Source organism: Pinus tabuliformis, chromosome 9 (assembly GCF_031772625.1).
Source record: "Pinus tabuliformis cultivar Carrire ecotype Pingquan chromosome 9, CPIR1, whole genome shotgun sequence".
NCBI classification, from domain to species: Eukaryota; Viridiplantae; Streptophyta; class Pinopsida; order Pinales; family Pinaceae; genus Pinus; species Pinus tabuliformis.
Window position 1 is genome coordinate 30,790,907 of NC_142307.1, and position 14,948 is coordinate 30,805,854.

A 14,948-nucleotide genomic window follows, 5' to 3' on the forward strand; every position below is an offset into this window, starting at 1 on the left:
TTTGACATTCACAATATTGTAACCATGAGAATCAACTCAATTAGATGTCACTATAACACAAGAGTATATTCAATAGCTCGCAAATCAAATATACTAATGACTTAGAATAATTTTCAAGTCCAATTAAAAGGCTAACATCTCTACATGAAAGTCATCAAAGACCCCTTTAGAATCAACATATTCTAATGAAGTGGCTTTTTTGGCTTTTTTCCTTATAATTCAAAATGCAATTTTCAAGGTGATAGCAATGTTTCATCATTTAAATTGCATTTTCGAATGCATAATAAATTCAATGTCTTGAAAAATAAGTAAAACATTGAATCATTTGAATTGCATTTTCGAATGCATAAGAAATTCAATGTCTTGAAAAATACATAAAACATTTGAATAGTGTGGATTTAAAAGCTTAAAATTGTAGTTTTCTTAATTTTTAGAATCACTATATTCTAATGAAGTGATTTTTTTTACTCTTTTCTTTAGAATTCAAAATGCACTTCTTAGCATGATAGCAAAATTTTATATTTAAATTGCATTTTTGAATGCATAATAAATTCAATGTCTTAAAAAATACATAAAACATATGAATCATACAAATTTAAAAAATTAAAATTATAGTTCTCCTAATTAAATCAACTTCAAAATTTACCAAAAAAAAATCACCCCATTAAACTACGGAAACTCCTATTTTCAACTCTATAGAAAAGTTAATGCGCCTTGACATGCGGCCTCGATAGCCCGATATAACACGTCGTTATTTTTTTTCTCTAGTCATCACCGCGCGCGTGTTATATCTGACTATCGAAAGCGCATGTCAAAACACATTAACTTTTCTATAGAATTAGAAATAGGAGTTTCCTTAAACTACACCATCAAAATTCATGGACCAAAATCACCCACAATGCATTTGTCACATTGGGTTTAGGGATGCCAAATCCCCATAGACCTTGGCTAGGTTCTTTTATAATAAACTGAATCATAGCTGGTTTTCACAATTGACAGCCAACCAATGGAAACCTCTCACGCTTCTCTTGTTATATGTGAATACATAATAGGTAGTTTCCATGTCTTGTCATTCACTGATTTTATTAAATGGTAGCCAACCATAGCCTCCGTGCTTCCCCTCAACTACTTGGATGTGACTTACATGTTGGATCCTTTACATATCTTTTTACAATTAAAAATTACCGACCATTAAGATTAGAGTGAGTTTCGCACTTGAAAACATCATGTATATGCATTACATTATAGGGTAGGTATGGTATTTATATTAAGACAAATATAAACATCCGGTTTGTTAAATGAAAATATTATTTGATAAATAGAATGAAAAGACACTAAATGAGTGATTGGCTTAGTGCCTAGTATTTAATATTTATCTTCACTCTAAATTATAATTTTTTTCCTCAGATTAAAGGGAGAGATATTTATATTTTTTATATAATATAATATTGTAACATAACGTAATGTAAGATTATTTCATAAATAATCTTAGTAAGTATATACTAATTAAAAATAAATATAATGTTGATATGAAAATATAAATAATTAACTAATATAAAATAAAAATAAATATAATATAATATTTAATTATAATATATTTACAATTAAAATAAATTATATTTTTTTATGGGTGAGATTAGGACAACGTGTGGAGGTCGTCTCTCATGTGTGAAAACAAGTGGATATGATGGGAGGGACAGGTTTCTCGGTCCCTTCACATCTTCGCATGCACTTGGAGAGGTATTGTCTTAATGTCAGTGATTCGTGTGAGCAATTATTCAGTGTCTTTGTATGGGGGTGGCAGAGTATTAAGGCAACGCGCGATGAATGTGTCGGGCATTCATCGTTGCATTCGGATATGGTGTTGGGAGTTGCGGTGGCTGCTGGGAAGGAGGAGGACACGTCGGAAGTTGACGCTCGTTCGAAACGGAGTGTGGTTGCTCGATGTGGAAATATACAAGGGTAGTGGGCTCATTTGGTCCTTGCGACTGGGAATCCTCATTATTGGTGGCGGAAGGAAAGACTGGGCACAGAAGAAAAACTCATCGCAGTTTGGAGGTTACCTGTTCTGCCTCATTCTTTCAGGGTGGTGGAGCTCGTCAGTAAGGAAACCCTGCAGCCGAAGGAGGAAGCCCAAGTACCCCTACTCTATTTCTAGTGCGGCGGGGCCGGTGGGTTTGCCTATGGTTTCTGGCTGTCAAATTTGGTAAGTGGTGGCCGATTTTGCACTCATCTCAAGACAGAAACAATTCCCCTATCCCTGGGTGGTGCTCCATCATTGGTGGTATTCTGGAAGGTGGAGGTGTCAAGATTATCTGGTGGGGGTGGTCCTTTGTGGGTAGAAGGAGTCATCTTGGTGAATTCGTGTTATTTTGGGTGGTGTTGCTCGGGTCTTCTGTCTGCGGGGAGTGTTCTTTTAGGTGGAAAGTCTGGTGTTTGGTGCCTGTTCAAGGTGTGCCTCTGCTGTGGGAAGCTATGAAACTGTCAGCGCAAAGGGGCTACTCTTCCTCCCTTGCTACCCTTTCTTCTGAAGGGGTGACAGACCAGGCTCTGGTCACAATGACGCCCCGTCGGGGTGGCAAAACGGTTGGGCGTGCACAGAAAGGCAATGTAGGTGTGAGAGGAGGCCGCAAAGGTGGCAAGCGGGGGGTGAGCAGAGGTGAAGGCTTGCACCGTCGTGGACAGACTCGCAGGGGCAGCAACACCCGTGGTGGCAGGGCGAAGCATGGGTCGGCAACACCCGAGGCTCAAGAGGGGCAGGGTCTCCAACACTGCTGCCTAGAGAATTGTCGCGCTCTCATTGCCAGTTTGATGGACAGGGTGGATGTTGCAGAACGAGTTCAGCGTAAGGAACATGCGGTGCAGATGGCCTCTCTGGAGTGGTCGCATTACTTTCAAAGTCAACTTCAGGAAAAACCAACTCACAGAGAAAGTAGAAAAGCTGGAGACGTGGATGGCGCACTACGAAGGACACGTTCAGTGTGACTTTCGTCGTCCTCCACCTCCTGGAACGGCCCCGGACAACCCTACATCCATTACGTCATATGACTAGTATGATTCACAGTGTTTTTTACATTTTAGTTGTGTTTTGGTGCCTTTGGCCCAATCGTTTATGGACAATGTCCCTAGTTACTTTTTGTATTTTTGTCATTTTGTGAACTTTTTGGTTAACAAACCCAGTCGGGGTGAGACCACATATTTTGGGACAGACTCTATATACTCATTTTTCCGACATTAATAGAATATTAACTTACAAAAAAAATAAAAATCTATTTTTATTTTAACTTTAAAATGCATTGATGACATATAAGATATACTTGAAATAGTTATCAATACTTCGTAATTAGAGAAAAGGAGAAGGATTTTTTATTTTGACTTCGTAATTAGAGAAAAGGAGAAGGATTTTTTATTTTGATATTGAGTTTATAAAATTAAGGACTTAAATTATTTGTTAACTTATTAGAAGAAGCATATTCACTTACTTCTTAATCTTTGAGTTAATTACAAGTTATGTGCTTTTTAGTAGGGTTTGTTTTAGTGTGAGGGTTGGTTGTGTTTTTTGTAGGGATGTTACATCATTTGGATAAGGAACATTATCATTGAAATTAAAGTAAAAAATTTATTATAGGAAATGTACCATTTGTATTTGAAAGACAAGATACAACTTTGGTTACAATGAGATCATTTTAGGATAAAGAGTTGGATGAATAGATTGAATATTTTCACTTTCATTGTCTAAGTGATGGGGCCAGCCCACGTGGTCCCGCCGTCTAAACGTTGATGTGTTATGTACTTACAATATGTATAACAATGCAATTGATTTTGGGTATAAATGTCATTTGATTTTTAATCTGCTTGGGTTACGGCATGGGTACCTTGATGGTCTGCCTGTTGGACAACTGTCCCTCCTCGGGATTTTGCAAAACCCGCCTTGGTTTGGGGTTTTACACCGTTCGCGCTCCTTTGGTTTTCATTGTTACTCCGGTCTTTGGCTCTGCGAGCTCCTGGCGATTCCTTGTGACTTCTGTATTTTCTGTTGTGAGTTCGTGAGTTTTGTCTGCCTGGTCGACGGAATGGTGTGCTTCTGGTTGCGGTCGTGGTCTCAGTCGTTCTAAGTCTCAGCCTGTATGCTATTGTTTGCTCAGCGAAACCCTGGTAAGGTTTGCATTACGGGATTTGTTTGCATGTGTATTCTCTGTCACTGTGGTATATATTCGGCTTTAATGTCTGCCTCTGTGTGTTCTGGTCAATTTCTGCCCGTATCTCACAAGGGTTTACAGCTAGTCGAGAGCTGTAAGGTTCATGGTGACATTTGCTTCAGCTCTGGTTCGTTGGCTTCCAAATTCGACAGGTCGTGGTGGCATGCTCTGTTCGTTCCTCCGTCAACTTAACCTGGTAAGCTTCCGTTCTATGCTAGACTTTTCTTTAGCTGTTTGTTCTGAGTCTAATGGCCTGGCTCCTCTGTGAGCAGGGGGTTCGTCCGGGTGAGAAAATACAGCTATGGCTTGCCTATCAGGTAATGGCACTCGTTTATCTTACTCAATAGCTTCGTCCCAGTTCTCTGTTTTTGTTTTTCTGTGGTTGGAACCTAACCCTTCCTCTGTTTGCCTTTGTGCAGGTGGAGCCATTCGTTGGTCTGGATGCCTGGACTTCTGGCTGCCCCGAACAGTATACGGGTAGAATCGTTCTGTTGTTCTAGCTTTGCTTGGCTGGGTTTTCCGACTTGTAGGGTCTGTTTGTTTTTCGTTGGCCTTGTGCCGCTGTCTGTCGTTGGTTCCTTAGTTGTTAGGCTTGGTGGTAGCTTCAAGAGATGAGTTCGAACTCTATGCTGATGGCTTTTGTTTATAGTCGTGTCAGTTCCCACGTCTGCGAACTGGGTTGGTCTTGTAATTGTTTTGAACAGAGAATGTGAATGCTTATATAGACTTTGGATGACTATATTATAATCCTGTGAATTTATGTGGAAATAAATCTAGAACCGCTCTCGTGGTTTGTTTACATACCTGTTATAATTGTATACGCCTGAACGCTATGATTGTGTGGCCTGCGCTGGTCGTTGTGGCTCTTCGTTTGATTTAGTTGTCTTTTCGTTCCAGTTCAGAATCTGTAGTGGTAATTTAACAATGTTCACACCATAAAAGGAATGCACAGCATTGAATTATACAGTATTTGAGGACGCTCGTAGGAATTGTATGTGCACTGAAGAAAAAAAAAATGAATATATTCTTTACTGGTAATTTCTTTTTTCACAGTCGAACCCGTATTGGGCTTGTTTTCCTCCTTTTGTATCACTGTTCTCAAACAGTTGGATAACTGTTGTTAGTTTTTTTGTTGTCGGTTACAGTAGTTATTTCATATTTGAAACTTCTTCATAACTAGCACATTTTCCTTTACTTGTATTTACAACAGTAATATAATTGTTCGGAAACGAATGATTCTAACTAATTACTACTGTTCCTAATTAGAAGTCATTACATTATTCTAGGCATTTTAAACAGAAAAGTAAAATAAAAACAACAGATAAAAATAAAGACAGACATGCTGTCCGTCGAGTGAGCTGTGTTCTCTGTCCTTCTCAAAAACCATGTCAACCTTCTTTCCGTCTTCGCCCTGTTAGCCAGATGCTCCTGCATCACTAAGTAAAAGTGGAAACAAGGAAAGATGGAAAATTAAGGAGAAGAAAATTAAGCAAGTAACCATGTAGAGTTGGTTGAGTATGGGGTATTTGTTTTTTAACTAAAATTGAAAAGAATGTCATAATAAAACTAGTAAGTTTCAAATCTAGGAAAGTGAATACATCCCCAAAGTGAATCTTTTCATTTAGATCATTAGGCATTCCTAATATGAACCAATTTGCAAAGAAAAATGTCTATATACCTTGCTTGGTGTGCCAAAATGTATAAGATGATGAAAAAATGACATTTTTTGTTGTTTAGAATTCCATTATACATATTAACTTTCCAAATATAGGAAATTTAGGAGTATCTATATTGACATTAAAGCTTTCAGTTGTGCCCCTACTCTATATATTCAAGTAGATGTGGCTACTTAGAAACACTCTTCTAAGACCAATTCCTCTCGATAGAATTATAAAGTCATTCTTTTTATTAGAGAATCCTCCATGACAAAGTAAGTAACAAACCTTAAACTTTTCAAATAGAGAAGAAATACAACAATGCATAGTTTTATGTTTATTAAGCTCTGGATTTTTACCATAATTTGGAAAGTTAATATTAATCATTTAAAAATTCTTATCATCTTAATTAATGTGTAGATAAGTTTGCCAATAAAAAATCCTACACCCTAATACACTTTCCTAGTCATTATCTTCCTAAAGAAATGGATGTTAAAAAATCATTTTGTATAGCAAATTATTTTATGATGGTTGAAAGTCATTACACAGGTATGAAAATTGATAAACGCTGGTTATAAGCAAGTTTATAACACATATTATTGATTATTGATCAACAAATTGACACATTTTTATAATAATTTTTTTTGGATGTGGTTCACAGACTCCAGAGATTAGTGACCGTAGCTACATCCATGGAAACATTGTTCTAGGCAAATCCACCTAAAGTGATCACTTCCCACCAACTCATTAACAGAGCATAACCCCGAAAGTAAGAGGACAATTGACCTCGTGGCCTCTCAATAGTAAGATGTTTTAACAATGGGAAATCGACCAATTCAACTAACCCTCAAAACTATTTACATAATAAATTTTACTTTTAAATACTATTTATTTTCATTATGTAGAAAATATGGCTAGATAAAATCTCTCTTATAAAGATCAATTTGTCCTTACAAAACTATCAAACCATTATTTTCATTAAAAAAACTTTTATAACTAAAAAATAAAAAAACCTCACAACTTTTTAAATAAAAAATAATATAACAATATTTTGTATCTATTAAACTCTATATTTTTACATATAATTTGAGAAAATAATATTGATAAATTTTCAATTATTATATTTTTATTGTTATATATATAAGTTTTTCCCTTACATTTCCTTCCCTTTTTCTGTAATCACTTTGTCTCTAAATGAATGGTAAAATATTGTTTTTATATAACAGTATCTTCTTTCTAATAGCTTAAAGTAATTGCAAAGATATTGAAGTTTATAAAAGCAAATCATAAATAAATAAATACATATATTTTAAAAATGTACAACACAACTTTTTGTGAAACAAATGGGCCCTCATAGGTAATGAGTTGTACAAATTTGAGGTAAATTTAATATTTAATTATCAATATAAAGAAAAATACTTGGATTGATCTTAATGCCATTACGCTTCCACCTGCATGTACTTAGAAAATTGAAAATTGTAGCTATATTTGGGATGCTATAATAATATAATATGCCTTGACATGTCTGATCACCATGTTGACCCACTTACTTCATTATTATTAGGAAGCAAATCCAAATTGGCCCCTGGTCCTTGGGCCCATTATCTTTTAAATATATTAAAAAATCTTGAGGCCCTACATAAAGTTAATATGCCTTGACATGTCTGATCACCATGTTGACCCACTTACTTCATTATTATTAGGAAGCAAATCCAAATTGGCCCCTGGTCCTTGGGCCCATTATCTTTTAAATATATTAAAAAATCTTGAGGCCCTACATAAAGTTGCTTTCATGAGTCATGATCTATCATGAAAAAGATGGAATGTCTTTATTAATTGGTACTTCATAAGCATATGCATATATCAATTCTCAAAAATCCCAAATGGAATATGACAAAATACTTTGACAACTTCAAAATACAATACACACTATATCAGATGTAGATTCTCAAAATTCCCAGTGGAATATGACAAAATACTTTTCACCACTTAAAAATACAATGAATTGTATAATGTATGTCATGAATGGATGAGAACCATTTCCAATAAAGTTAAGAGGTTCACATGATTCAATATGTTAAAGTACAATTTATATTAATATATAAAACATTCTATTAGAATATAAAATGGTAATAAAATTTTACAGTTAAATTATAAAATTTTAGTATAATTTCTTACTTGAAAAAAAATTAAATTAGTATAATTTAAGTTTGGTTATAAAATTTTATTATAATTTAAATTAGGTTAAAAAAAATTAATAAAATTTTATTATGTTATGAATATTGACCCTTCTACATACAAAGCTAGAGTAATTCTAGCATTGTATGTAACGCAACAAGAATAGTGTTCACACATTAATTTATAATTGCGAACTTTTCAAATACTCTGACACGCTTCGATTTCTATTAATGTATCAAATCTTTAGATGGCCCCACACGATCCACGTTTTCATGGCGCCTCTTCCACTACTAAAAGTTAACTTTGTAAATCATTTTATCATTCTTTTTCTTCGTTCACCCATTCCATTTCATCATTACAAGATTGAAATAAGGTATTACTTTCTCCTCAATATGTTTTTTATATAATAATAAAAAACTACGATGTTGTCTAGCCATTATTAAAATTGTTTAGATTTAAATGAAACGTTTCATGGAATGTGATTTAGTTGTTTGCGATTAAGTAAACATCAAATATTTAGATGGTTGAGGGGAATGTTTTTTTCTTATGTAAAGGTTAAATCTATTAAAAAAGAGAAAATATTTACAGAGAGGTTAAGACTTTAGAGGAGGCTGAAGCCATCCAACAACCCTGATCCAGGGGCCATAAGACCAGATACTTTGATAGACAGATAACCCTGTGACACCAATCCCGGGATTGAGAAAACTCAAAACATGTTTTCCAGAGCCCTTACAAACAAAAATGCGAACCAAAGTGGTGAACAGCACTACAGAACAGTTGAGGACTATGGCTTTACTAATATCTATGCTGCCCTGATAGGCATATACAAAACTTAGCAAAAACAGGGGCTTTCTGAGCCAGGACCTGATATAAAGCATTAGACTATAATGGTTGATAGCTATACCCAGCCAGGACCTGATATAAAACATAATTGACATAATCCAGAGAAGCATAGCAATAGGATATAAAGACCAGAAGGGAAGCTGCCATCAGTAGGCGCGGTACCGTAAATTTCAAGCATGTTTCAGAGAGTCCGGAGCATCCTTTTCCACCTGGCAAGGAGAGCCCATCCACATGTCAACGGCATTGTCCCCATCTCCCATGTCGCCGCCACCTGGAGGAACTACCAAGTTCAAATTGTCGTCAGAAGGGTGCGCTGGCTCGACCGCAGGCAAATTGTGCTGAGCAGTATCAACTGGAAGCTGAGGGACCTCAGGCACATTCCCCGCTTCCTGCAAATCATCACAATTAAACACAGTTCCTTCCACATCTCCCTGGAGCACACTGTCGTCCTGAGACTACGACGGTGAGGTATGGACTGAGCTGTTGGGTTTATCTTCTTCCTCAGCCAAAATAACTGTAATGCTGGCTGAGAGAATTGGTTTATTGAGCCGACTGTGAAATTTAAAACGGGTGGTTTGAAATAAATTATGCGGGAAGGGCCTGCCATGATCAAAGGAGGGGGAAGCCAAAGCCAACGGAATGATATTCTGGGGAGCAGGCTGAGAGCGACCACGATTACCTTTGGTGCCTCCACGGCGAGAAACACCACGACGGCGCACCATTTTCAGGAAGACAAAGAGACCTGAGAAGGGGACTAAACAAGACCAGACAGAATAGGGCCAAGGGTGGGCGAACCAGGTAAAGAACAGACTCCGGAGAAGCCCCCAAGCTGCCAGAGCAAAACAGGGATGCAGGAATAATGGCAGACGGATATGGAAAGACCCGATGAGAACAATAGCCAAAACTAGAAACTGAGCCATGATTAAAACAGCCTGTGCCGGATCTCGAACAGGGAGCGCATTCAATGCAGAATGCATAACGAGCTGCCTGTACCTTAAAACATTCATTTCAATCGCGGGAAGGTAATGGGAGCAGTGCTAGATCGCCAGGTGTGAAGCCAGCTGCCGGCGGAATGTTAACATGCCTTGAATGCGCCTCAGGAGCACCCGCATCTGGGTATGGTTAAGGGGAATGTTATTTTCTTTAATGAAGTTTAATTCTTATAAGTGTGTAAAAATTTGTTTGAAATACAATGATCGAAATTAATTCTTTTAACTCATAAAATTATGCAGTTTATTTTGTTAGGGTAAAATAACGAATTAATTACACTGTAATTTCTGCACAATAAAAATATTGTGGAAATAATCTGGAAATTGAGAAAATGCTAGCACACACACAATAAAAATTTAATATACTTATTTTTGGACAATTGTCTCTGAAAAAACCCAATATGGGAAAAACTGTATAACAGATGAGGGTTTTATTATTATTCAGTAATATGACAATCCTCCAGCAAAATACATTGCCAAAACATTTGGAGGAATTTCCTCCCTTTGCCTCAATAGATCAACCTCCTTTTGGCCTGCTCGCACTATCTGACTGGTTGCTCGCACTGCTGGAAATGGTCAAGTCGTACAGCGTTTGGAACTCCTCCAACTGGGTCGTTTAGCCTCCCTCTGTCATTAATAATAAGTCGCTCTACCTTTCGAGTGATCTCTCGGCCTCTGACAACTGAAACGACCCTCTTCTAACATTTTCGTTGTGGTTTTTGGCTTGCTTGCTCTTCTTGGATGGCTTTCCTGCAAAATAATTCAGCCTCCCAGCTACATATGCTCTGTTGCTGAGAATCTTTGTTGGAAACGTCTTTATTGTTCCCTCAATCCTCCTTCTTTGGCTCGAACCTTCTTCCTGCACTAAATCATGCATTGGATAGCTCGATTTGCCCAAGGAACTCGCTCTCCTATATTTTGTTGGCTCTCACAAATGTGATTCGATGTGTTTTGCTCCAACCCCATCGACATCCTCTTATAATCTCCAGTTGGATCACCAACTACCATGATTAGGTCCTTATTGATGGCTGAAATCATTTCTGAGTTGATCCATATGATTTTCTAGAGAAATCTCACCTTTCTCAATTAATTGTTGTTAATTAATCATTTTCCCTAAGTTAGACTTAGGAAAAAATTATTTATAGACTAATTAACTTAATTGAGCTACTTCTAGGTGGATTTTCTAGAAACGATTTCTGGGTTTTGGAGTCCTAGTGTTTTTTAGCCTCACCGACAAAATTTGAGACTAGAACACCATTTTATGTTACAATAAATAACAATTAATATGTTAAGCTCTTAATAAGTTATTCTTATAATGGTCTTCAGCCTTGTGTTGATAAGGCCCTATGCTTATGCAAAATCTAGTTTAATGTAGGTACCATCCTTGGAATGAGGGGAAGTACTCGACAATGTCCTAGGGATATGTATTTACCAATCCAACCTCCCTCCCCTCCCACCGTACCCTACCCCATCCAAAAAAAAGAAAAAAGAAGAAGAAGAAGAAGAAGAAATATATAGACCTTTAAAATATTGTGTTTCACAATTAAGTTTTACAATTCTTTGTGTTGAAAAGGGTTTATGATAATGTAAATTTGAAATTATATATTTTATCCAATAAAACATGTGCTTGTCCTCATCCAAAAAAATAAATCAAGTGATTTATATATATATATATATATATATATATAAGTTTTTTGAAGAAGAAGATGAGGAGGAAGCATGAAACAAAACTTAACATAGGGAATTCGTACTTGGCTATTGTTCATTGTGGTCCACTACTTTAGGTAGCCCTTTAAGGTGGGCTTGGTGTTATATTGTGAGGGAGGGGTGGCATTTGACAATGTTTTTGGTTAAAAATGATTGGGAACGATGAGCACATGGAGACGAAAAAAAGCAAGGTTTAATACATTATTGTAATAAGATGGTATAAAAGATCACATTGATAATGTGATATTGAAATAGCAAACAATATCAATGCTAGCATGAATTAAAGAGGATGTTATCACATCAATCCAAGGACTTACACCTTGAGGAGCTTGTCTTAATTATTAGAATGTATAAAAGGAAGAAAATGCAATTAATGATATCGATAACATTAAATTTTGCATTCCTATGCATTTAGTGTTAAAACTTGAAATTACAAAAATCTTTGATAAGATACTAATGAAGCTAAAATAATACAAATATTTTATCGACCTTGATTTAGCTTGTCAACATTGTTTTTAATATTATGCACTTAAAACACACAATGAATATTCTTGAAATCAAAATGATTATTAATGAAATCCACAGTGAAAATGGTCATTGGACTTGTTAGCTTTCAACATTGCATGGCAAAGTATGAAGTCTTGTTCAACTCAACACAAATTTTGTGTCACCTGAGAGGTTGTCTCCTATCACCATGACAACTCTCCTTTCAATTTAGGCTATGTCTTTTCCTGATCGAAATCCCTAAATGTTTCCTTTGATTCATACTTTAAGCTCAAAGAATATGACAAATCAGGAAATATATGAAGTTGTAGGTTTGTATTTAAATAACATACTAGATACTTTAAAAGATTTGTCCCTAACCATTGGGTGATGGAGTGTTTATGCAACAATGGAGTTCTGAAGACGATATGGGAGAAGCTTAGCAAGGTTGTAACAAACATAATAATAATAATAAATAGTATACATGAAAAGTTGTAAAGGTGTTATATATATATATATATATAGACATTTATTACAAATATATTTCTTCTTCAACATCAAATGGAATATTGTTTGCTTATTACATTGGTATCAAACTCGCATTTCCTAATAACCTAGTCAGAGCCACGTCAAGCTACCATTATCTTGAATAATGGAAACATATTTCAAAGGATTAGTGGAATGTTATAAAACTCAAATGAAATTGTTACAAAAATGAAAGAAATAATTACAAGAAGGCCAAAGGGTTTTAAAACACAAGATTTGGCAGCGACAATAGAAGTTGACATTCCATGAAAGAAACTAGCAGTGAAGAATATTCTAACTTGGAAAAAGATGTTGAACACGTTGAATTAAGAACTCCTTAGGGTGAGATAGACAAGATTCTGGAGACTAATAAATTAACAATAACTAGAAGAATCAAGCTTCTATATCAAAGAAGGCTAAAAGTAGTGAAGGTGAAATTTATAGCTTCCATGGTGTGGCAATTATTAGCAATAGAGAAGACCAAAGCAAGCTTCATTCTAAATATGAACCTACTAAGAGACAAGGTATCATATCCATTAGCAATAGAACAAGTGAAACCAATGAAATTAACAAAGTGTAGTTAAATCCTGAAGATCAAATTGACATAGGAATTACTTGCCAACAAGAAGAATAGTGAAGGTGAAATTTACGGGAGTCATAATGTTGAGACTATTAATAATAGAACGAGTTAAAGTTAGTTGCATTCTAAAAATGAAGTTGAAAAGAGACGGGTTTTGTATCCACTGGAAATCGAATAGGTGGAACCAGACATGAAATGGACAAAGTGAGGCCGAAATCATTTGTTGAGCAACGTCGTGCTCCACCAAAGGAAAAATCATATGTCATAGACAATAGAAATTCCAAAAAGGTGTCTATTGGCAATCATCAAAAGGGGCCACATTGTTAAGCTCCATGTCTAATGGATGCTGTTGGTCCTGGAATCTTGTCTTTTCAGCCTGAGACAAATCTAGGCACTAACATATGCTGCAATCTTATAAGGACCTTTCCATAAATTCTCAAATTTGTCGTGCTTTCCTTTGTCTTCATTCCGGGCATCCCATCTCAAAACCACCTCATCCAGCTGAAATTCATCTATTTTTGCCTTCCTATCATAAATCTTCTTTATGCGCTCCTGCAATTTAAAAGTATTTTGAAATACTTCCTCCCGTGTCTGTTGTAAATGAATCATCTGATTAATTCGCTGCTGCATGGGATCTTCCTCACTATCAGCTTCATTAATGGCAAACTGAATTTTCTGCGTCGCTTCATTCCAAATCTAGCTGAGCATTTTAGGGAAATCACGAACATGCTGAAAAAGGAAAGTCAGTTAAAATGGACAGAAGAGGCGGTGAAATCATTCAATTTGGTAAAGTTAGTTTTTTCTTCAACACCTACTTTAATTAGCCCGGATTACACACAGGACTTCATTTTGTTTTCATTTGCTTCTGAGCACACTTTGGCAGCTGTACTAATGCAAAAAATGGATGGAGTTGAGAAGCCCATTGCTTTTTTCAGTCGGATTATAAGAGATGGAGCATTGAAATATAACATCATTGAGAAGCAAGCACTTGCGCTTGTAAAGGCCTTGAAAGATTTCCGTGTATATATATTGCATTCCCATATTCTAGCTTATGTTCCTAATGCAACAGTTAAAGATATTTTAGTACAAGCAGATCCAGAAGGCAGGCGGGGTAAGTGGATTGCTGCGTTGTTAGAATATGATGTGGAGATTAAACCAACCAAGCTGATCAAAGGTCAAGGACTCGCCAAGTTAATGGCTGAAACAAATTTGCAAGTTCTAGACATAAATTTGATTGCTGCCATGTCTGATGAAGATGAGGAGAATTCATCCGTTCAGGTATCTGAAATGTTTCTTTCTTCTCCTTGGTATGCTAACATTTTATATGTACTTCAGCATTTGTCTTCACCTCCCGGAATGCCTAGAAACAAAAGTAGAACATTGAAATTGAAAGCTGCAAAATTCTGCATTGTATTGGAAAGATCCTGGTGGAATGTTATTGAATTGTTTGGTAGAGGAGGAAGCCAAAAGAGTTGTGGAAGACTTTCATAGAGGTGACTGTGGAGGCCATATGTTTTGGAAAACCACAGCGAACAAGATTCTAAGGGCAGGTCATTATTGGCCTTCATTATTTTCAGATGTATATAAGGCTGTTAAGAACTGTCATGAATGCCAAATTTTCGAAGGGAAGCAGAAACTACAGCCTTTGCCTCTCAAACCAATTGAAGTCAACGCACCTTTTCAACAGTGGGGCTTGGATTTCATCGGGGAAATTCATCCGGCATCATCAGGACAACATAGATGGATATTGACAGCTACAGACTACTTCACAAAATGGATTGAAGCTATT